At 46.5% G+C, this 22495-nt stretch overlaps 1 pseudogene; it reads left to right on the top strand.

The window, feature by feature from the left end:
* The first annotated feature begins 6683 nt into the window (after nt 1-6683).
* LOC132479132 (transcription factor COE1-like) lies at nt 6684-22043 on the top strand (annotated as a pseudogene).
* The last annotated feature ends 452 nt before the right edge of the window (nt 22044-22495 follow it).

Raw genomic sequence — 22495 nt, 5'->3', positions numbered from 1 at the left:
TGAATTGCACCTTAAAGAAAACACACTCGAGAACTTTTTGTGACTGCGACATCTCGGGCTTGTCTGCTAAACTCCTCCTCCCTTCTACTTTCCTCTAAGCAAACAGGCCTTCTCCTTCCCTTCCGCTCCAAATCCTCGGAGGCCTCAGTTTCCTTCTTTCGGATCTGCACTACTGAAGGGATGCTAATTTCCAAACAGCCCGGCAACCCTGTTCTCCCACCCTGGAGTCTCCTTCCGTGCGGGGAGAGAGGGCCATTCAGACTCCAGAATCAAGCAGACTGATCAACTCCAATCCCACCGGCTAGAGGACTGTGTGGAAGGGTCCGGGGAGGGGTAAGGTCGCGCCCTGGGTCAGCCTTGGACTGGGACCTTTCTGGCAGTGCCCCTAACTGTGTTGTCTCTGCACAGAGTAACTTCAGCTTTTAGCTATGGTCATTCCAAGGCCATGTGGCCTTCCTCCATTAAAGCACATCCGCAGGTGTCCAGATTTTTGCCCTCTGATGGGCGTCCCAGGCTTCCCCGCAGTCTTTTATTTAGTCTATTTCAATTAGGCGACTTTGCGTGCGCCTGGAGCTCTAAAACTTCAGCTAGGGCTGGGGAGAAGCGGCTAAGTGGAGGTCACATAACAAATGTGGCAGAGCCAGGGCTGGAGCTGGCACGACCCTAGCGCGCCCTGCCGACGCGCCCCGCGCGTCCCGAAAGACGCGGGCATCTGTATCCGACCACTGGAATGCGCATGCAGTCCGCGTATTATGGCTTTTCAGAACCGTTTACCCTCCTCTCTACTCTCTACTGCCTGCCTTCGGGGGGACTACTTGCACCCACGCTCCTTTGTCATCCAGGATACCTACAGGCCTGAGAGCTAAAGGGATCTTTGGGCCATGGGGGGCAAGCACCAAGGCGAATGCTGGAGATGAGCACCGAAGCTGGGTGAGTGGTTTGGATCCAAGGTTCACAGCATACATAGGCTCTGGAGAAATTTCGGCTCGGCGAGTTTATTAGCAATGCAGCTGTGGGCAAGTTTCATTTTAATCACAGAGCGTCAGTTTTCTCACCTGTAAAATAGGGGTGATCTTACCTACCTTGTTTGTCTGTTGTGGGAATTCAGTGAGTTTATGCCCATAAAACCTCCAACAAATGGGATCTATTCTTATCTGGGGACCACCCCAGAGGAAACCCGAGAGTCTGCAGGCTCGATCCGGGAAAGGTTCGTTCGAACCCCTGGCCTCAAGCCCTCGTCCCAGGCAGACTAAGCGCTCCCAAGCCAGAGCCCCAGCGGTGTTATTTGCCTGACTTCTACCTCCTAGCTCTCTGTGGGTGACTTTATCCCTCTCTAGGCCTCAGTTTCCCTGTCCGTGCTGTGGGAAGAGGCACGCTCCCAGGGTCTGGAAGTATCAGCCAGACTGGACGAGCAAGCTGGGGCTTCTCTGCAGCGCTGGGGGTCGGAATCAGGGTTCATGGTCCAGGGAAATGCCCCCTTCCCTTTGCCACTTGCCGGAGAGGACTGAGAGCAAGGAGGGAGGACAGACGATTTCCGCTGGAACCGTGGCCAGGGCAGCGGGTAGAGTCATTAGGAGGGCAGGGGCAGGGTTTTGCCGTGGGCGACCGGGATCCGTTGTTTGACCACCCCCGCCGGCATCTGGGTGCTGCTCAGGGGCCGCTGCGGAGCTGCGTCCCGCTCAGGTCCTCTCTTTCCCAGGGCCCCGGGCCACCACCCTCCACCCACCTATCTCTCTCCTCTCTGGGGCAGTGCCTTGGCCTCTGTCCAACCCTGCCCGGGACTCTAGGCCGCGGAGGGCCGCCTTCGGAGCCGGCTGCGTGCGGCAGGACTTCGCGCCTTTGGCCTTCATCGCCCCGTCTTTCCCTTTTCCCTTCTTCCCAGCTTTGGAGGAGGCATCTTTCCTCCGGTTTCACTCTGGTCTCTGGCTAGCGGCAAAAGGCAAGGGGCATTTCCCCGACAGGCGGCCCTTCTGGGAGCGTGTCTCCCTAAGGGGGACCGAAACGAGGGAATTTTCTAAACGACAGGTCCCAAGTCTGGCCTCCTGGGGGCGGACTCGCGGAGAAGATTCCCTCTTTCCCTGGGACGTCCCCCTAGTCTTAGCTGGGTGGTGTTCATCTTGGCTCCGCTCTTTTGGGGAGCGGGTGTGTTTCCATTTGCACTTCCCGGAAGTTACCGCGGCGACTGATGCTCTTCAGGAAATGGAATTGATCTCTTTGTGACGTAAGAGGGTTGGGATAGCCACGAGTGAGAGGGTTTCCAAGGTCGGGGTGGGGAGAAGGGCTTGCGCACAGGGCCTGAGTTGGTCCCAGCGCGGGGAGACCCCGAGGGCTGGGCAGCCTTGTCTGCTGTCTGGAGCAACGGAGAGGAAGTGGGTGGATGCTGAACCGCGTCCACCGCCAGGCGGAAGAAACTCTGAGAAGCCCCGAGGGAGTCTTCACTCCAGGGGAAATATCAAGCGCTTCCAATTACTCCTTCCACATATAATCTCATTCTGCTGTATATTTTCCTCATGTACATGTTCTTTACCCCTCACTTTCTTCCTCCCTAATTCTGCAGGTCTGGACAAGGCCTGGAAATCTGCATTTCTAACAAAATTCCTCCTTTCCCCATTTGATTAAGCTGATAAGCAGGGTTTACCTTATAAGTGATTACCGTTATAAGTTATCCTAAAGTCATATCACAGATATGCTATAAAGCCTGGGTAATGCTATATGTACAAGTTTGTCTCTCCACAGAGGATGGGACTATAATGTAAAAAGGATGAAGACAGTCTCAGTACATACTTTATAGTCTCCCCTGTACACACACGTTTTGCTTTCTGCAGGTGGTGCAAACCTTACATGAGGGAAGACTGAAAAGCATTTAAGGGATTTTTCAGTTTCAAACTGCCAGTGCTAGTTCATTATTCACCAGAGGAAATCCACAAAAAGGTACCATTCTGCTGGCCTGGGTGTTGTTCCCAGTTTTCTGTCACCCTCTTCATCTCTTTTCCACCTTCTCTTTAGCTTCCTTCCTACTTAAACATTTCTTACTGGGTAAGCGAGCAAGGTTGAAAGCACAAGGATGCCCAGAAGAAAAACTACAAATACACTCTGCTTGATTAAAATAAAGTACACTCAGCATCCCAGGTGAAGTATCTGCTGCCTCTGCATAGCCAAATGGACTTGGCCGTAGCAAAAGATACCTGCCCCCGTTTGTTTTTCCTCCCATGGCCTGGTGGATGTGGAGGTTACCTTCCTCCTATTTAGTTCCTGGAGATTACTGGCTCTGGGGCAGGAATTGGGCTGCTGAAGGCTTCTTTCTCTGGGTCAGTTTCTCTTTTGGATCATGCAGCTTCAGGCCCCTCCACAAACACATCATTTGCAGAGTGCTTCTAGATTTGCTTGACCCCCTAGAAATCCATCTGTTGTGTTACTCTCACTGATCCTGGTCCTCAGAGTGGCTGTGTCTCTCCTTTCTCTGTCACCTTTGGCAGTGATCTGATGCCCCATTGTGTGTTCCCCATCACTGGGGTGTGTACCTCACCAGACTCAACTTGGGAGTCTTAACACTGTTTACTGGAGAGTGAAATGGAGGCTCAGGCAATTAAAGAGAGGGAGGTCTCGGTCTTATGCCAGTGCTACCTGGGACTCTTTGATAGGAGGTTGGCCTCTGCTTCCTGGTCCCCCTTCTCTGAAGGATCCCCTCAGAGAAGGCAGGGGATGGTCCAGGAAGGGGAAGTGATGGGCTCTGGGGACCCTTTGGGCCTTGGAGGTTAAACTTGGAACTTTGGGAAATTTTCAGCAGGCCAAGATTCAACTGTGCACTTAAATTCTGTAGAGATGGAGCATGTCCAGCTTCCCCTTTCCCCTCCTCACGAACCTATAATCCTTTTTCCACCAACATACCTCTCATGAACACATACTGTGTGCCAGGAACTCTGGTGGGTGGTGTGGGGATCCTGATGGAACCAACAGATCTCTTCAAGAGCATCTTGGAGGAAATGGCATTAATTACAGTACCAGGGAGGAAGAGCTCAGCACATGAAGTGGTCCAAATTAAATGGTATGAAACTGGGCAGGCTTTGTGCACAAGAGATAAAGCAGTGTTGAAGACAGTAGCCATGTATCCTCAGGCCTGAAACACCGTCTTTCAACTACTTTATGAATCTGGAAGTGGCTCCCACTTTCCTGCTCTGTGAAGAGTACTAAGTTTAACTTCTGCCTGTCTCCATTCCATTCAACATGGGCATGTGAACTTTTCCGTCACTGATCCCATGAGCTCCCTAAATCAAAGGGCCAAGAAAGGCCGGCAGAAAGGGGACCTGGATTTCTGGCAGACAATTTCCCCAAAGTAGCCCTTAGCAGACTTGGCTGCATTCAGGGAGTTCCTTTGAGGTCAATGAAACAGAAGTTCACCATGTGCTTATTAGAGGTTACAGCCTGCTAAACAATGATGGGGCACGTTACCCAGAAACATCTAGCTATTTCCTTTGCCAGCCACAAGCATGTAAGTTGAAAGGTCTGAGGGAGATCATTTCTTCCCTTCCTCCCTCCCTTCTTCCCTCTCTCCCTCCCTTCATTCCCTCCTTCCCCATCTCTCTCTTTCTTGACAGGTGTCAGAGGCCGAAGTTGGGGGGAAAGGTTTGTTCAAGCCCCCCATTTTAACAAAATGAGGAAGAGAGAAACTCTACACCAGATAACTAATCAGAGACGTTGTTTTTGCTTTGGTAGTTACTCTAAGGAAAAAACTGTTTGGGGGACAGGGATGAGGGGGTGGGGATTGAATCTGAGCAAATTTTAAAATGCAGCCTGGCACAGCTGCAGTGCGAGCATTCGTTAGGTAAACGGTGGTTTACCTATCCCGCGGAATGGTCCAGAGAAGTGAGCACGTGAGGACAGCGCCTAATGCCGGCGGTCTCCAGGCTAGCGGCGGAGCGCGAGGTGTTTCAGTGGCTTGACTAGGGGCAGAGCGCGGGTCCCCCACTCCCTGGGGATCCACGGCACCTTGCTTGCTGGGGCCCAGGGTCCACCCCACCCTCCCAGCGTGGCGGCAGTGCCATCCGCGAGCTCCCAGCGCCGATCTCACGCACCCATTTTTCCAACCACCACCCCTCCTCAAAGTGAAGAGGTGGACGCCTGGCATGCGCGTCCTGCTTCTTCCGCCCGGGCTCTCCCGTCTCCTCCACTTTTGCGCCCGACGTCCCAGGACAGTGGAGCAGGACACGACCCTGGGAGGGCGCAGCCTGTGCGCCTCGAGCGTGCTCAGGGCTCGGCGAGGATGCTTAGCTGACTGCAGTGGCCGGGATGCAGACCCCAGCTCAAATCCCTGAGAAGAATATCCTCCTCCCCTTCCTTCTGTCTCCCTTCTCCTGCCCGGCTCTGCCCAGCTCAGCCCCGCTCCTCTCCAGCTCGGACACGGGTACTAAGCGATCCTTCGCGCGCCACTTTGAGAGGAACTTTGGCCGTCTCCCTGCGCCAGTCATAGAGGGATGTTAACGAGGGAGCGTGACCCTGCGCTAAGAGCCGGCAGGCTCCTGCGCTGCGATTGGCTGAGGCGAGGCGGAAGGATGGCGTAATGCAAATGAAGGGGCGGGCCCTTGCCACGCGGGCCCCGCCTCCTCCCCTTGGGGTTAGTGTGCTTGTGTTTAGCTCCGCGGAGAGTCAAACTGGATTCCATAGGGAAAGCCTGCAAATCACTTCTATTTTAGCAAAGAGAAAACAGAATCTCCGTTCAATAGGGTCCACCTCTCTCTCTCCCTCACCTCTCCTTTCCTCTCTGTCTTTCCCTACACCCCCCCTTTCCCCACCCCACTCTCCCTCTCTGGTTTATCTGTCTGGGGCAACCAGCGTCCTCCTCATCTACTATACGCACTGAAAGGAAAGAAACATCTTTGGTTGGGAGAGAAGGAGGAAAAACAAAAAAAGGGAGAGAGAGGAAAAACTTGCCTGGTAGTGGAAAATGACACTTGAAGTAGCGAAGCCGGCAGCGTGAGTTGAGTCTATTGTTTCTTAAATTGCCATCAGGGTTGTTTTTTTTTTTTTCTTCCTGCTTCTTCAAGTGAACGGTACCTCTACAAGAGGAAACTCCAGCCCCTCCTGTCTTCCACTGGCCTGTGATCATTACAAAAAGAAAAAGAAAAGCACCCAAACCAAAAATTAACCAACCAAACAATCCCCAACAGCCAAGCATACATCTCTGTTTTTTTAATTTTGGTCTTTTTATTGGATTTTCCCTTCCTTTTTTCTCTCCTTTTTTTTTTTTCCTTCGGGTTATCGCTGTTTTTTTTTTTTTTTTTTTTTTTTTCTTTTTGCGGTATGCGGGCCTCTCACTGTTGTGGCCTCTCCCGTTGCGGAGCACAGGCTCCGGATGCGCAGGCCCAGCGGCCATGGCTCACGGGCCCAGCCGCTCCGCGGCATATGGGATCCTCCCAGATCGGGGCACGAACCCGTATCCCCTGCATCGGCAGGCGGACTCTCAACCACTGCGCCACCAGGGAGGCCCTATCGCTCAGTTTTGACCGAAGGTTTACATTTTTAAAAATTTGCTTTCCAGCCCCCCTTGATCTTCTAGCGCGAATTCAACGACTCAAAAAAAAAATCTCTGGCTGGCGTTTTTCTTTCCTTTTCTTTCTTTTTTTTCTTTTTTTTTTTTTTTTTTTCAAATTTTCAAGGGGGAGGAGATTTCCCACAAGAAAAGGTTCATGTTTGGGATTCAGGAAAGCATCCAACGGAGTGGAAGCAGCATGAAGGAAGAGCTGCTGGGCAGCGACAGGAACGCGGTGCGGACGTGGATGAAGGGCGCCGGGTGCTGGACGCCAACACAGCAGCGCAGAGATGAGTACCGCTCGGGGACCGCGGCCGGGGAGGCAAGCGGCGAGCAGCAGAGCCCGGAGGTGGTAGCGGAAGCCGCCGCCCCGGGGACGGGCCGCGCTCGTGAGTCTGCCGATCGGCTCTGCTCGTCTCCGGGGCTCCGCGCTCCCCGGCCGCTCTGTCTTGGTTGCCTGCGGCCGCAGAGCCAGGAGCTGCCTGCGAGGAGCCCGCGCTTTACCGGCACTTTTCCCTGCCTGGTCTGTGACTGTTTTCATTTTGTTTTAAGCCTGAAGAGGCATCTCACCACTATGATGTTGGATATCTGTGTTTTTGTGTGATTGCTGTTTCTTTTCAGGCCACCTGTCTTTTCTTTTCTTTTCTTTTTTTTTTTTTTTTTTTTTGCGGTACGCGGGCCTCTCACTGTTGTGGCCTCTCCCGTTGCGGAGCACAGTCTCCGGACGCGCAGGCTCAGCGGCCATGGCTCACGGGCCCAGCCGCTCCGCGGCATGCCCGGACCGGGGCACGAACCCGCGTCCCCTGCAGCGGCAGGCGGACTCCCAACCACTGCGCCACCAGGGAAGCCCCTGTCTTTTCTTTCTTTCCTTCCTTTTCCTTTCCTTTCCTATTTTTTCTGTTATTTTTCTTTCTTTTTTCTTTCTTTCTTTCTTTTCCTTGCCTTTTCTTCTCTATTTGTTTCTTCCTCCTTCCTCTCTCTTCGTTCTTTTCCTTCCTCCTTTCTTTCTTTCTTTCCTTTTCCCCCTCTTTAAAAACTTTCCTTCTCCTTCCTTTCCTCCCTTACTTCCCCCTTCTTTTCTTCCTCCTTTTCCTTCCTTCCTTCCTCCTTTCTTTACTTCCTTTCTTTCCCTCTTTCTTCTCCTTCCCTCTTCCTTCTTTCCTTCCTCTTCTTTCTTCACTCTTTCTTTCTCTTTCTCTTTTTCCTTCTCTTAACTCCTTTTTCTCCCCTTTTCTCTTTCCATGTCCCCCTAGAATCATCTCTTATTTCTCCTCTCTGGTTCTCCCTCCGTCTCCCTTTAGCTTTCAGTTTTTCTTGGTCCACCCGAAGAACAGCAACTCCTAACTTTAATTCTGATGTCTCCTAAAAATCTTCCCCACCGTCTAGGACCATGGCCCCTTCTAGCCCCTCTGCCACTCTCAGCTCCTGGATGCTAGGCTGTATGGCCTAGAGGCACTGCTTTTGGAGATGGACCTGGGGGAACTTTCCTGGGCACCCTCAGTACCCTTTCTGGGGACTCCTGGTCCCAAGTGAGATATATGGTCGCCCCCCCCCCTTTTTTTAGGCCACCTGCTGGGCTTGGGGGAATGGGAGATCTAGTGGCTCCGTGCTCTCTCCGGCCCAGAGAGGGCGGAAGGGGAAGAATGAAGATGACTAATTACATCACCCTCATCTTCTCCGGGCTGGGGCCAAGTGTCCACAAGACTGTTCCCATCCCCGATGATAATAAAGATGGGGGTGGTTGGTAGTGAGAGTGAGTTGGGTAACTGGGCTAGAAACGAAAGGGTGTGTGTGTGTGTGTGTGCGCGCGTGTGTGTGTGTGCGCGCCCTTGTGTTGGCCAGGGCGGGCTGTCAGTGGCCGCCCTGCGCCCCCGGCGCCCCAGGCTCCAGCCCCCGGGAGGGCACGCTCAACCGTCAGCCCTTATCCATAGGATTTCTGGAAAGGGTGTGAGGATTTCTGCGGAACAGCGAACCTTTGTCAGGACAGGTCTTTTCTTAAAATCCCCAATTCCCTTTCCCACAGCGACCACTCCTGACTGCTCTGAGTTCCACCCGCAGATCCTTTTTCTCCACATGCTTTATTTGGGCGGGGGGGCGGGACAGACGGCTCCCCGAGGCCGGGCACCCGCGGCTGGGCAGGGGCGGCAGGGGGCGCATGAGGTTTCCCGGAGGATGGCTGCTGCAGCGAGAAGCTGAGCTTGTTCCCCATCCATTCGCACCTGCGCACGGGAGATTCAAGGGGGTGTCGAGAACCAACTCCCATGCCCACCCTCCCCCTAAGTTGTAAACGACCGGCTTTGTTCCACGATCGCGCGTCCCCTCATCCACCGCTACTTTTCTTCCTCCCCACGCAGCGCGCGTCAGGTCGGAGTAAACGCGTACAGCGTTTTGTCTCTTGCTCAAAACCCAAACAAAACTTTCACACCTCTTCGTCGGGCTCGGGGGGGCGCGCACGTCCTCGGCGGGGAGGAATGGCCAGGCGACAGCACGCATGTCCCGTCGCCGGCTGGGCCCGGGGCGCCTGAGGGGGTGTGTAGGGGGCCCACAGGGCGTTTTGGGGGCAGAGGAGGCGGGTATTTGAGGGTTCGCGCGTGTGTAAGGGGTGACAAGGGGTCGCGGGTGTTGTCCCGCTGAGCCGTCTAACTGCGTCTTTGGCCGCAGCGGGGTGGGTCTGGCCCGGGCTCACTTTCAGAAGCAGCCACCTTCCAATCTGCAGAAATCCAACTTCTTCCGCTTCGTCCTGGCCCTCTACGACAGACAGGGCCAGCCCGCGGAGATCGAGGGGGCAGCCTTTGCGGGGTTCGTGGAGAAGGAAAAAGTAAGTGGGCGCAGCGCCGCTGCCCCTCGCCTCCGGCCGGGGAGCAGGCCCAGGCGCCTCGGGAGGCGCGCTCCCCCGCGAAGGCGAAGCATCCGTAACACGCCCCGCTCGCGGTCCCCCAAGCCGCTTCCCGTTCCGGGCGAACGCGGGCTCCTCGTTCCTGAGGTTCTGCCCCAGAAAAGTTCGTGCTGAGTCCCGAAAGATGGAGAGAGGCGAGGCCGGCTTCGCACTCCAGAGTCAAGGGCGCCGGGACGAATCCGCCCTCGACCGCGCGACCACGCGCAGCTCCTGCCTCTGCTGGCGCGGGCTCGAGCTCCCAGGCCCTAGGAACGGGATCGCCCGTGCGCGCCCCACGGAATTTTTTGGAAAGTTGGAGCAGTAAGGGGCGGGAGGGCGGCAGAGGGATCCCAGTTGGCCGCAATTTCTGCTGCTCCCGGGCCTGTCTGGCTCCCAGGCCAGGGGTCCCCGCTTGGGGAAAGTTGCCTCGAAGTCGGTCCACTGGCTCACGCCGACCTCCCTCCTGCGCCTCTAGTGTCTTTGCTTCCTGCTGCGACCCAGGACGCCAGCAGCTAAAAGACCAATAACGGGATTCACCACCGGCTCCAGCTCCCCCAAAGCAGTGGTGAGGCTCCCGTCGGGGCTGCGCCGGCACCCCGGGGCTCCGGGTGAGGGTGGGGGGCGCGGGAAGCTTCAGGTGGACGAGGACCCGGAGCAAAGCTCAGTCGTCCGCCATCCTCGGGGTAAACCGGCCTCTCCTAAGTTTCGCCCGAAGAGGCTTCGCCTGAGGAGGCCCTGAGTGGCTCGAGGGCGGCCGCATTAGCGAGCGCGTACCTGGGCCCAGGTGTGGCGCCTCGGCCCCGCTGGGCCGCTTTCTTTCTTCTTCCCCGTCCTAAGGCCGGGTTCCTCGGCTTAGCATAGATTTCATGCCCAGGTCCCTTGCGTTCAGCGGGCGAGAGCGGTCAGGGCCTTGGTGGCTCCCGAGAGCACGCAGAGGGACTCCAGCCGTGGGAAGGGAGAGAACCCGGGCGGAGGGGTGGTCCGCCCGGTTCCCAGCTGCTGTGCTTGGGGGCGGAGCTGCCTTCCAAATGCGCTCGGACTGGGCCAGAGGCCCTCGTCCGGAAACTGGGGAAGGGGGTCCTGGCTGTGCTTCTCTGGGACAGTCGGCCTTCCATCAGCCTCGGAGCCCCATTCTTTGTTTCCTGCAGATCCTCTCTCACTTAATTCTCCTTCGTTCCCCTATCCCCCGCCCCTCCCCCAGGAATGAGGACGCAGCGGGATTTCTACGTTCGCCTCATTGACTCCGTGACAAAACAAGTGAGTTTCTTAAATTCGCGCTGCGGGGGTGACTACGGCCGTGAAATTTGGGAGAGTCAAGAAGCCGGCTACTCCTTAGCGGGAGGGCTGGGACTCGAACACTCAATGCCAGGGCGGACCGCGCTCTTAGCACAGCCTTGCAAGCGCCCCAAAGCACGTTGACTCGCCGCGCGGGAGATGGCTGGGCGGCCCCTTCTTCTCAAGGGAACTTCAGACCTTGCGATTTGAGACTACGGGGTGCTGCGCGGGGAGAGTATGGGCTGAACTTCCTTTGACCCGGCCGGGGGGCCCCAGGGGGCGCAAAGGTGCCCAGAGACCCTGGTGCAGACTGGGCTGAACTTGTGAAACCCAAACTCTCAGGGCCTCCCCCGGGGGGCAGAGGTAGAGGAAGCGGGTGAGGAACAAAAGCAGCTTCCCCAGGAACGGTGCGGTGGTCTGAGAGCGTGCTTGACCCACTCTACACATTTTTTAAAGAAGAGATGGTGGTGGTGGTAGTGCTGGAAGACGGAGCGACAATTGTCAGAAGATATCTTGCAAATATCCCCCTGCTTTTGCCTCCAAGTTTGGCAAGAAGCCAGGCAGCGTGAGCGAGCTTGTGCTCTTAAAGGTACATAGACGGCATTTTCTTACGCTTCCAACACGCGGGCGCCGAGCGGTATACATTAAAGGTGAGATATGGTTTAAAAGACGCAGTTATGAGCCGAGTCAGAAAAGAGGTCTGACGTTTTTACGAGGCGCATGAACATTTTTTCTTTTCAAGAAAAAGTTTAGGAATTAAATATCTGGTTAGGTAGTTGGAGGATTTCATGACAAAAAAGAAGACAGTTTTGGGCTTCCCTGGTGGCGCAGTGGTTCGGAGTCCGCCTGCCGATGCGGGGGACGCGGGTTCGTGCCCCGGTCCGGGAGGATCCCACGTGCCGCGGAGCGGCTGGGCCCGTGAGCCATGGCCGCTGGGCCTGCGCGTCCGGAGCCTGTGCTCTGCGGCAGGAAAGTGCGGCAGGAGAGGCCGCGGCAGTGGGAGGCCCGTGTACCGCAAAAAACAAAAAGAAGACAGTTTTATTGGGTGGGGGATAGAAATCAGAACAAAGAGAAAAGTTACCCATTGTGTACTAACCACCAATTCAGTGAGAGGGTTAAGACTGGTTTGCTTGATGGAGGTTTTAAAAGATTCCCTTTAAAATAAGGGGCGTAGTTTTCATAGATGCTGGCTTGGAAGGTTTCAAATTAGAGTATACATGCATATTTAAAAATTATTTTTAGATACCCATGGCTTAAATATGTTGTACCAAATGCACATTAATAACCTGTTGGGAGTTTTTAAATCTACTCAGCAGGAACCAATTTAATAACAGCTAATTGTAATTATTACCTTCATATTTCATTGTGAAACAAGTGAAAAACATGAGGGTATGACATGTATTTTTTAAAATGATAAATACATATCTCTTGAGATCTATTTCAAGTTATTAGCCTAAAATATTTGACTTTCTTGAAGATCTGTTTTATTTCTTAGTTGATTGTTCAGAGTAAACGCACATTTATACTTTTGGTATTATTATTTTTTATTATTATTACTATACTGGTTTTGATCATTACATAGGATAATTCCCTTTGATTTGGACGCTCTGTATTTTGTTAAATTTTTTTCCTGCCAAGCAAAAAAATGCAAGAGCCTGATTTCAGTAATTTTTAAAACAAATGATATCAAAACAAAAATGTCGTAAGTGGAGTTTTGTCTTTAAAAAATTGTCTTTGATACCCTGGATACCTTTTCCTGCCATTCCCATCAGAGGAAAGAAAAGCTGGGAGGGGGAGAGGGAAAGTATGGCTTCTAATACATGTTCCTTATGTACTGATTAGAGTTTATTTTTTAAAGAATAAAAAGTCCCCACAAACCAGTATGTAAGACTTGTCTGCTTGTGAAACATTGGCCACTTAAATATTAAATTATCGGCAACTCTGCGAAGGGGACCCCTATTTAGGAGGGGACCCCTAAAAACTTCCAGCACAATGGGAAGTCTAAGGTATGATAATCAGAACTGCTGTTGTAGTTCTCTTTCCAGCTAATCTTTATATATTTGTTTTGATGTTCCTGGTATTTTAAGTTATTGATGCAAGTGGACAGTTGTAAGGAACACAAAATTAGGACATGTTTGACGTGATACCTTCTCTCAAAACTTTATTTTAGACCCCGTAAACCAAAAGTGCCACAAGAATTGATCTTCCCATTATGAGATGAACCGACTTTACACACTCTTCTAAGGAGGAAGAATAATCTTGATTCTTATAAAGCAATACATCTAATATCATTTTACTAACAAGGTCATAGAGCTTAAGGAAAACTATAGCTTAAGGCATTCTTTGACTGCACGGTTTCATAAATTCCATCGTGGTGGAGATGGGACCAGAATAAGATACAGTGTAGTAGCAGCAGGTATAAGAGAGTTACTTGCCATACTGTGACATCTCACTGAAAGTTAAAATTATAAATGTAGGCAATTATATATTTTGGTGGGGAGTGACCTGAAAAAAAGGCTTAGTAATTATCTGAATTTAGTCTAAAAATATCAAGAAAAAATATTTTTCCAGGCATACCTGTTTGCTTTCATAATAGTTGTCTAATGCCTTCTCTGTAGCTTTTACTTTGAAAGGCAATCCCTGCCTGTTATCCAGTTGCTTGTTCCTTGATTCTGTGCTGTAAGAGTTTGGGAAGTAGGTTAGCTTCTTGTGTACACAGCTAATACAATAGTCTTCAAAAAGCAGATCAGCGTGAAGAGCATGACTTTCCTTAGCTGTGACATAATTATTACGTTTTAGCTTTGATGAGTAAAACAGTGGATTCTCATCTAGCTTGAAATTATTCTGTGATAATTAAATGCCAAGTCTGATTTTTAAATTTCTTAAATTTTTGATTTAAGTGTGCAGTGACCCCTTCAATCAAAAGTAAGTCTTGACAGAAGGTGACTGATTAAACAGTTACTTTTTTTTCCCCTTGTGAAATTCTTCCAGGTAGACTGACTCAGGATTTTGATATTTAGAGTGCAGAATGGAATAATTTCAGTGATTGATGAGTTCTAATAACATCATAAATTTCAGTCGGAATAGCTAAGCATAGTTCAAGTGTCTCTTAGCTGCTTATTTATCATAACATTTTTCATGTCAGAGATGCAGCTTTATGTATGTGATGTCATATCTTTGACTTACAAGTTGGGGTTAAAACTTGAAGGGAATCTTTGGCAAGCAAAATTCAAAACTAGCTGTGCACTTTATAGTTTCATAGAATGTTTGTGATCTTGGGTGGAGTTAGCAGCATTGAGATCAAACAGAAATGTACTCAATCAACCAAGATGTATTGGTAGGACACAGTATTTCACACCTTTTCAAAGTGTCTCATTACACTATTTGGGGTAATGACTCTTAATTTTGGACTCTACCAGGAAAGGGAAAGCTTTATTAGAAGTGAATGTGTAAGGATCTGAGCCCTCTTATCCCTATGCTTTTCTTATAAAACACTAAGGATATAATTATATTTAAAATATTTGTCCACCAACTAGAAAATAAGAAGCTTGCTTTTGGGAAGGGTTTTTCAAAACCAAGTTTAGCTGGACTAAAAATAGGGTTTTTTTTGTTTTTTGTCATTGCTGTTTTTGGTATTCCATTAGTGAGCATGCAGAAAGGCCTGTAGGATCCAGAAGTTTATAGCTGTTGCATCCGGAAACAGTATCTACTGCAGAAGCTCAAATGAACTTAGTGGGAAAGGTCTGAGTTTTAATGTGCCTCAGTTCAGATTTTCCTGTAGTATCTGAGATATAATTACATTCTGTGATTGCTTCAGTGAGTTATCTTTAAATAGTTTTTTTTAAAAAAAAAACCTTTAACTTATCTGCCCTCTTACCATCTTGCTTTGAAGAAAGGGACATTTTTATAATTCAATGAGAGAGTACCAAATTCCATAAAGTTATCAAAAACAAAACGTTCCCTACCCCCAAACCAAAGCTCTTTTTTGGAAAGGGAAAAATAATAAGTCACATAATCCTTGTGTGTATGGATTTGAAGGTAGGTGATACTGTGAGGGGACCCCTAAAAAGTCCCAGCACAGTGGGATGTCTAAGGTACAATAATCAGAACTGCTGTCATAGTTCTCTTTCCAGCTAATCTTGATATATTTGTTTTGATGTTCCTGGTACTTTAAGTTATTGATGCAAGTGCATTTTTTCCTATTGATTGTTTCATCATATCCTGCCACAGCTACATAGATTTGATTAACAGCCCTTTCTGTTCATGGTTCTTCATTGGTAGATAAGCACATTTTTAGTGTATCAGTATGTTCCTAAGGAATTCACCTAGGCCAGCAGAGAGGTTCTTTCGTATATTTGGGGAAACAAACAAACAAAAAATGACATGGCAAGTTTATAGTTAGAAGCCATATTTTAGCATCTGTCTCTCTTCTTTGGTAACATGTCAAAAATGCAGGTGAGGGCTTCCCTGGTGGCGCAGTGGTTGTGAGTCTGCCTGCCGATGCAGGGGACACGGGTTCGTGCCCCGGTCCGGGAAGATCCCACATGTCCTGGAGCGGCTGGGCCCGTGAGCCATGGCTGCTGAGCCTGCGCATCTGGAGCCTGTGCTCCGCAATGGGAGAGGCCACAACAGTGAGAGGCCCGCGTACCGCAAAAAAAAAAAAAAAAAAAAAATGCAGGTAATCGATTTGAATTTCCTTGCACATAGAAGAATGAAGAAGTTTGGAATTTTTATGCATGATCAGGACCTGTGTTTGGGAAAATGTAAACTCATCACAGTGGAAAATGTGTTGTTTGGAGTCTGGGGGTGAAAACAAAGCTGATGGTTTTGGAGAGATTGCCAGAGCCAGATGGCCTAGTACTTTCCCAGTCTGGCGGTCCAACTGCTCCCTCCTGGATAATATACAGCCATTTGTTTGGGGATATTTACACTAGAGCTGTTTCCATGTGAATGTTTGAACATTAAAAACGAACATATCAGTAGTGGTGCATTTATCAAATTTGTTTGACTACACAGATAATCTGTTCTTGTGTCTTATATTGCTGAGAGGAATGAAGGAGTGTCTGGATGTTGGTGAATTGTTTATATAGTTGTTGAGCAAGAATGATTTGGTCTTAGTTATTAAACTATGTAAGCATTTGGAAACTAATTGAAGTAATGGCAGCACATACCTGGAAGCTCAGTTGTGAAAATTAAATGAATTCATACATGGAAAATGCTTAGAACAGTGACTAGCATACATTAAGTGCTTAATAAATTAGCTGCTTTTATTATTACTATTATTACCCCATTGAGTTGACAAAGCCAGTTGTATCTACTAATATAGATGTAAATGTAGTTATCATATGAGTGAAGTATCTTTTATTACTGCTAGAAAGAAATATTGTATGATATTGTTAGAATGATTCAGTTTTTATCTTGGTGTTTGAATAATATGAGAGATTTTATTTGAGACACAAAAGATGCGTTCTGAAGCTAACTGCTTTTGGTACACATTCTCTTGTTATTCAGGGCTGTGATGTAACTGAACAGCATACTGAATATGATATTCCTATGCAACTTTCCTAATTCAGTTCTGCAAACAGGCCTGCTTAGCTGCTGAGCTTAAATTACATCTTTGTAATTTGTTCACTAGTAGCCAAGCTGCTAATTGAAGCAAAATAATTTTTTATTTCACTATTAATTTTGGATTGCTGTTTCACACAGTTGTTTATGAAATGTCAAATTTGTAGTGTTTTCTTTGGCACAGGTTAATTTTTAACTAAGGCTCCCTCACCTATTGGAAATTTCTCGAACTGCATTAGCTAACACTTTTTTTTTTTTAATGACAAGCAGTGGAACTTGGTGGTTGAAAGTAATGATTAATATTACAGCATGTTGATAAAGTAGGTGTTCATATTTTTTTATTAGTTTTGATTCTTGGTAACTTGCTGCCAAAGTCGTGTTGACAGTCTGTATTTGGAGGACACTTTACTTCTGGTTGAAGGAGATACTTTGTACATTCATGAATGTATTCTTTAAGGTGACAAATTAGGTTTGGCGTTTTATTCTGTATTTGGAAAAAAGAGTGATGTATTTTCAAGGTTACTGTTTTGATTTAAATGGAAAATTAGGAGTTTTTGTTAGTTATAGGTTACATATCTACCTGTCTTCCTTCCTCCTTTCCTTCCTTCTTCCCTCCCTTTCTTCCTTTCTTTCCTTTCATTCTTTCTGTCTTTCTAAATTAATGATGACAAGTCTCCGATTGTTGGTTTGTAAACCAAGGAAGACTCCTAATGAAAACATTTTGTTCCTAAAAACCTTTCAGATTTTAATGAACCAAAGTCAAAAGTATTCTCTGTCCACTTTATTTTTGCATGGAACACAAAGAGTTAAAATTATTTGAAAAGTAAACAAAGAAAACTGTGCTCAATTCTCTGTATTTCTTTCGGCGTGCCATTGAAGTGTGATCCCTGTGTAAGTTCACCGTGTATTTTTTGTTTTACTATGTGGTCTTTATCCATAGTAAGTTTCAAATAACTTTTAAGACCCAGTGATATTTTAGAAAGGTGGAGATGAACCACATTTCACAAGATGCCTTCTAAAACACTGGCAACAGAGGCAGATTTTTTCTATTGATTGATTTCTTTTCAAAGATGGTATAGGTTAGTGTGTAATTGGGCATTTGAAACTGATGGCATTTCATCCTCTCACAGCAAACCTTCTGGCACTATTGTGTAAGAATGTGAAAGTTTAACAATTCCTATTTTTTCCTTCATTTTTGTTAATTATAAAAAATTATTCTTGAAAAACCCCTCAATCAGAAAGTCAACAGAGTATTAAAAATAATTGTGATATTTTCATTATGCTCATTAGAGGAGAACATTGAGGCTAGTATATCAGAATAAATCTGCTCCAAATATGTCAAGTTTTGACAACTTGTTTATCAATTTCACTAGGTTTTTAAAGTTGAGATGAAGTTCGTGCTGTTTATTTTTTTACTTTTTTTCCTGTACAAGCATTCCTGCCACCTTAAGGGATTTATTTGCATTGGCAGGATTAATGTAAATATCGTTTTCTATTTGATATTGTATTTTGTTGTTGTTGTTTCTTAGGTTAAAACCTCAACTTGCTTCACCATCAATTCATTTATTTAAATAATATATTTGATATGCTTCCTCTCCCCCTCCTGCCCATCTCTGTAACAGGCCTCCCATCCTTACCCCTTCCTGATGAACACGCTGATTTCTTTAAACCACTGTTGTTTTTGTCGCTCTCACAGCAGACTTACCTTCCTCCCAGTGAGCAGAAGTATGACTTACTATGGAGGATGAAGATAAGCCTTCTTCTTGGTGTTCCATTGTCTAGGTCCTAAACCAGCTGTCTGTTAAAATCGTTTCACTTAAAGTAGTCAATGCTGTTTATATGCTTCTGTGATCTCCCAAATGATCCGGCCTCAACGAGCTTCACTCACACCCCACAGAGGCATATATTAAATTGGGAAAACAAGCAGAAACTTCTCCCTAAGCTGGTGTTAGAGGACCCCTTTCCTTTTAGGCTCGGAGTCTGCATTTGCTGAACTGTGAACCAGTCTCGACGTGTGTACTAAATGTACACGGTAGAGATTTGATGTGTGTGAAAGCTGGAGGGAGAACTTGTTGACATTTTTTAAAAGTCTGTTTTATTGTTGACACTCTACATTGGAGACATTCATCAAAATAGATTTATCCTGTTGTCCCATGTTGGATCTCATCAGAATGTCGATTTCTTAGACCATACTTTTATATGATAATGTGGTATGTGTGTGTGGTGTGTGTGTGTGTGTCTGTTTTAACAAGCTTTTTCTGTAACAAAAACTCCTTAGGCGAGGTTGGAGGTGGAGCTGCCTTTGACGGAGTTTCACTGTATAGCTAACTCTATCACACTGAGGTTCTAGATTATTACTCTGTTTCCAGGATTTTAGTTCTACTCCTTAGGAGAGAGGAAAGACTCTCTGTTTCACTCGTTTTTATCTCAGAAGTCACAGAAGCAGCAAGCACTTCTTTGTGTTTATGTGCTGAAAAGTATTGTTCTGCTGAGGCCCCAAGAAAAGGAACAGAAGAAACTTCATGCTTCCTTCCATCCCCAGAGTTTAACTATTTCTGAGCAAATCCAAACTCATGCTTTCATTTTTCTATGCTTGATGTAGAGAAAGATTCTCCATTTTGACTCTGCTGCCAGAAGCGAAGTGGCAGGTTGACATTTGGTAGAGATGTATTACGGAGGCCCTGGGCCTTCAACAAATGATGTTCAGTCACCAAAGACAAAAACGTGGAATACCTGGGAGACCATGGGTCATCTACTGTTTGGGGGGGTCGTCAACATATTTTCACTGCAGCATATCTTTTTTTGGCGGGGGGAATACGCGGGCCTCTCACTGTTGTGGCCTCTCCGTTGCGGAGCACAGGCTCCAGATGAGCAGGCTCAGCAGCCATGACTCACGGGCCTAGCCGCTCCACGGCATGTGGGATCTTCCTGGACCGGGGCACGAACCCGTGTCCCCTGCATTGTCAGGCGGACTCAACCAATGAGCCACCAGGGAAGCCCCCTGCAGCATATCTTTAATTGAGTATCATCACGGGCCCACTGATTTCAGTGGAACCAGCAGCCTCAGTAAAAAATAATATTGGTGTTATCTAGAAAGACTCAAAATGAGAAGGTCTGATGTAATTGATACTCTTTTCTCCTCCCAAAACCAATTTTTTTTAAACAGGAAGGAAAACCCCATTAATGCCTGTGAATTTCATTTACCAAGTTACTTGTATTAGTTTAGCATGACAGAAAACTAAAGTTGAACCAGAGGTTTTCAGGGGTATTAAGAGAACATACAAAACATGTAGTGATAATAGGATTTTGCAGAAATGCATGATAGAATTTTTTAGCACCATGTATGAGATCTAATCAGTTATTTACAGTGTTTCTTTGATTTTTTAAAGCAGTGATTGCAGTAAATAAAGCAGGCAGGTGTAAGTTTTGGTTTTTAAAACATTTTCAATTTACTTAATGCATTTTCTTGAGTAAAGCAACTTCTTGGGTATTTAAAAGGTCTTTTAAGATTGCAGGAATGCATCATCAGTGCATGCTAAAACTAATGGGTGAAAATCTAAGTCATAATATGATGTTAACATAATCTAGATGATTTCCCCAGAAGACAGTTATGAATTACTTCAAGTAGTAACTTTACAGTACACAAATCTGGCTGTGCTCTCTGATGGGTGGCAGGCACCCCCTTAACCAAATGGTCAGAGTTTACTGGCATTAGTGGAACGAGTTGACAGTGTGATGTGATACAGGGAGAAGAACTCAGCATCATGTCTGTGGTATTCTGGCCCTGAATTACATAACTTTAGTCTAAGCCTGAGGAAACATTAGACAAATCCAAAATGAGGATGTTCTACAAAATGGCCTGTATTCTTCAAAAATGTCAATATCATGAAATACAAAGACTCAGGAATATTCCTTTTTTAAGGAGATATGACAACTGAATGCTGTGATTGGTATTGGTTTTGTTGTTGTTTGCTATAAAGGACATTATTGGGTATTTGGTGAATCTCAGGTGTTGATTATTGTATTGTATCAATGTTAATTTTCTGATTCAGATAATTGCGCTATGGTTATGTAAGAGAATTCCTTGTTTTAAGGAAATACATTCTGAAGTATTTAGGGCATGTCTGCAGTTAACTAATAAATGGCTCAGGAAAAGAAAATAGAGAAAGAAAGAAGAATAAAGCAAATTTACTAAAATGTAAACACTTGAGGCATCTGGGTAAAGAGTATCTTGGAATTCTTTATATATCCTTACAACTTTTCCATACATCTAAAATTATGGCAAAATAAAACATTAAAAAATATAGGGTTATAACAGGCTAGCCATAAAAAATGCTTTTGATGGGCCAGTGGTAGAGAAATGTTTTCTCCTTATACAGGTACTTTTTCTCATTTTTTAATTTGTTGCAATTTTTGTTTTGTAATGGAGTTAGGTAACAAAGCAAGAAGAGCCTGCTCTGAGGGTCTGCACACATAGTGTCATAAGCTGTCCTCCATCATTTACAGTTCTAAAAGTCTCAGGTTCATAAACAAGCACATTCCGGACAACTATAAGTTAGTTACTGCAGTTTTTGTGTGTGCTAAAAAAAGGATAGTCTCTGGTTAAGTAGTTTCATCACCAAGAAATTGAGAGTTATCTGAATGTGTGAAAGTAATTTTATTAACAATTTGAAGCTGTGTTATATTACTATTATGCAGTGCTACATTGTTAAGTTAGTTAAAATGTATCCCCATGCAGAGCACTGCTCTACCCATAGCTGTGAGCTTTTCTCTGGCCCAGGTGTTAATACGTAGATCTTCCAGTAAGCAGAGGTCTCAAGGAAACTTCCAGTGACCTTATGTAACATGTTTGTACACATATTACTAAAAACATCTTGGCTGGTGAGGTGGTTTGGGACTCCAAATTTTGAGAGTCAGATGTAATTCTTCTTAGTTGAGGGAGATAACTATGGCTTAACTCCCCACCCAACCCTGCCCTTCCCCCAGCATATGCGGGCCAGTATTACTGTTTGGGTGGTTATACACCCCAGAGAGCACATGTTTTCAACCTGTAGGCAGGAAGGATTTCCCCATTGATGAATCATCGCAAGACAGTGAGTGGACTCATAACCATACCCTCAATTGTTTTCTGCTACTTACCTCTAGAATATTACATGTTGGAGTTGGAAGTAGTAAAATGAGGCAACAAATACGAATCATTTAAAAATAAAATCCATGTGCTTTTCTATATTTTAAATCACTAGTATCTCAGTCTGCTAAGCCTTCTGGGTTTTTCCTTCCCCATTGGTTAGATTTATTTTTATTCTGAATTGAAGAGAGAATTGTGGTTGTCTTGACGACAGAAGCCCATCTCATACAAGGATCCAAAGATGTGTGTTATAATAAGGTGGTTGATGGGACAGAGAGGAACATATCCCCTTCTGCTCAATTTGGGTTGATCCTTAACAACTGTCTTAAAACAATCAGCCCAGTGAGGCCTTTGGCTCTGAAAGCTAGTTGGCCTTGCAGCAGTGGTGAATGGTCAAGAACTCGATTGTGGTAGTTAGTCCTCTGCTACTTGGTTCCATTCTTAGCTCATATCATGCCTTTGTTTACAGGCCATAGTATATTGAAGGCCAAGACAAGAACCCAGAAATGTGCCGAGCCTTGCTCACACACGAAATCATGTGCAGGTAAGAAATACCTTGTTCTTTCCCTTTAATTAGCAAAGAGAAGATGAATTTATATCTCAAATCTAGGTGAATTCAGGTCTATTTTTTGGGTATATGTTTATCTTTTGTTAGACAATATAAAAACTGCTAGATGTGAGTATTTGGTAGTAAAGTGTCAGGCATCACAGTGGTTCTCAATTATTTATTAGATTTCATCCTAAAAGATGTATGTTTCCATTTTGATATCACATTGTTAATGGGTGCAAAGCAGTGCTGTCCCCTTTTTCCTTTCAATCAAGTAAAATACAATATAACCCTTTTAGTGTTAATATATGTGCTCAACTGCACTGCTAGTAAAATAAGAGTTCTATTGATGTCAGCAGAAACCTCTGTTTGGATAAGACATGAAAGTTATAGTTCCCCTTCATAATTCTTCCACTTAAAAATGTGACCATCCATACATAGGCATCATTCCTCCCCACACGAACCCTGCAGCTGATCTCTTAATCTTAGTTACCTTTTATATAACTATGACAATGTAGCTAACATTGCTTAAATGTAGTGAGCTTTTGGAAGGATGGCAAAGATGAGTCACTGAAAAGT

This window comes from Mesoplodon densirostris, chromosome 18 (assembly GCF_025265405.1).
Source record: "Mesoplodon densirostris isolate mMesDen1 chromosome 18, mMesDen1 primary haplotype, whole genome shotgun sequence".
Lineage (NCBI taxonomy): Eukaryota > Metazoa > Chordata > Mammalia > Artiodactyla > Ziphiidae > Mesoplodon > Mesoplodon densirostris.
The sequence above is the reverse complement of the archived record's forward strand: the minus strand, read 5'-3'. Positions and strand labels throughout refer to the sequence as shown.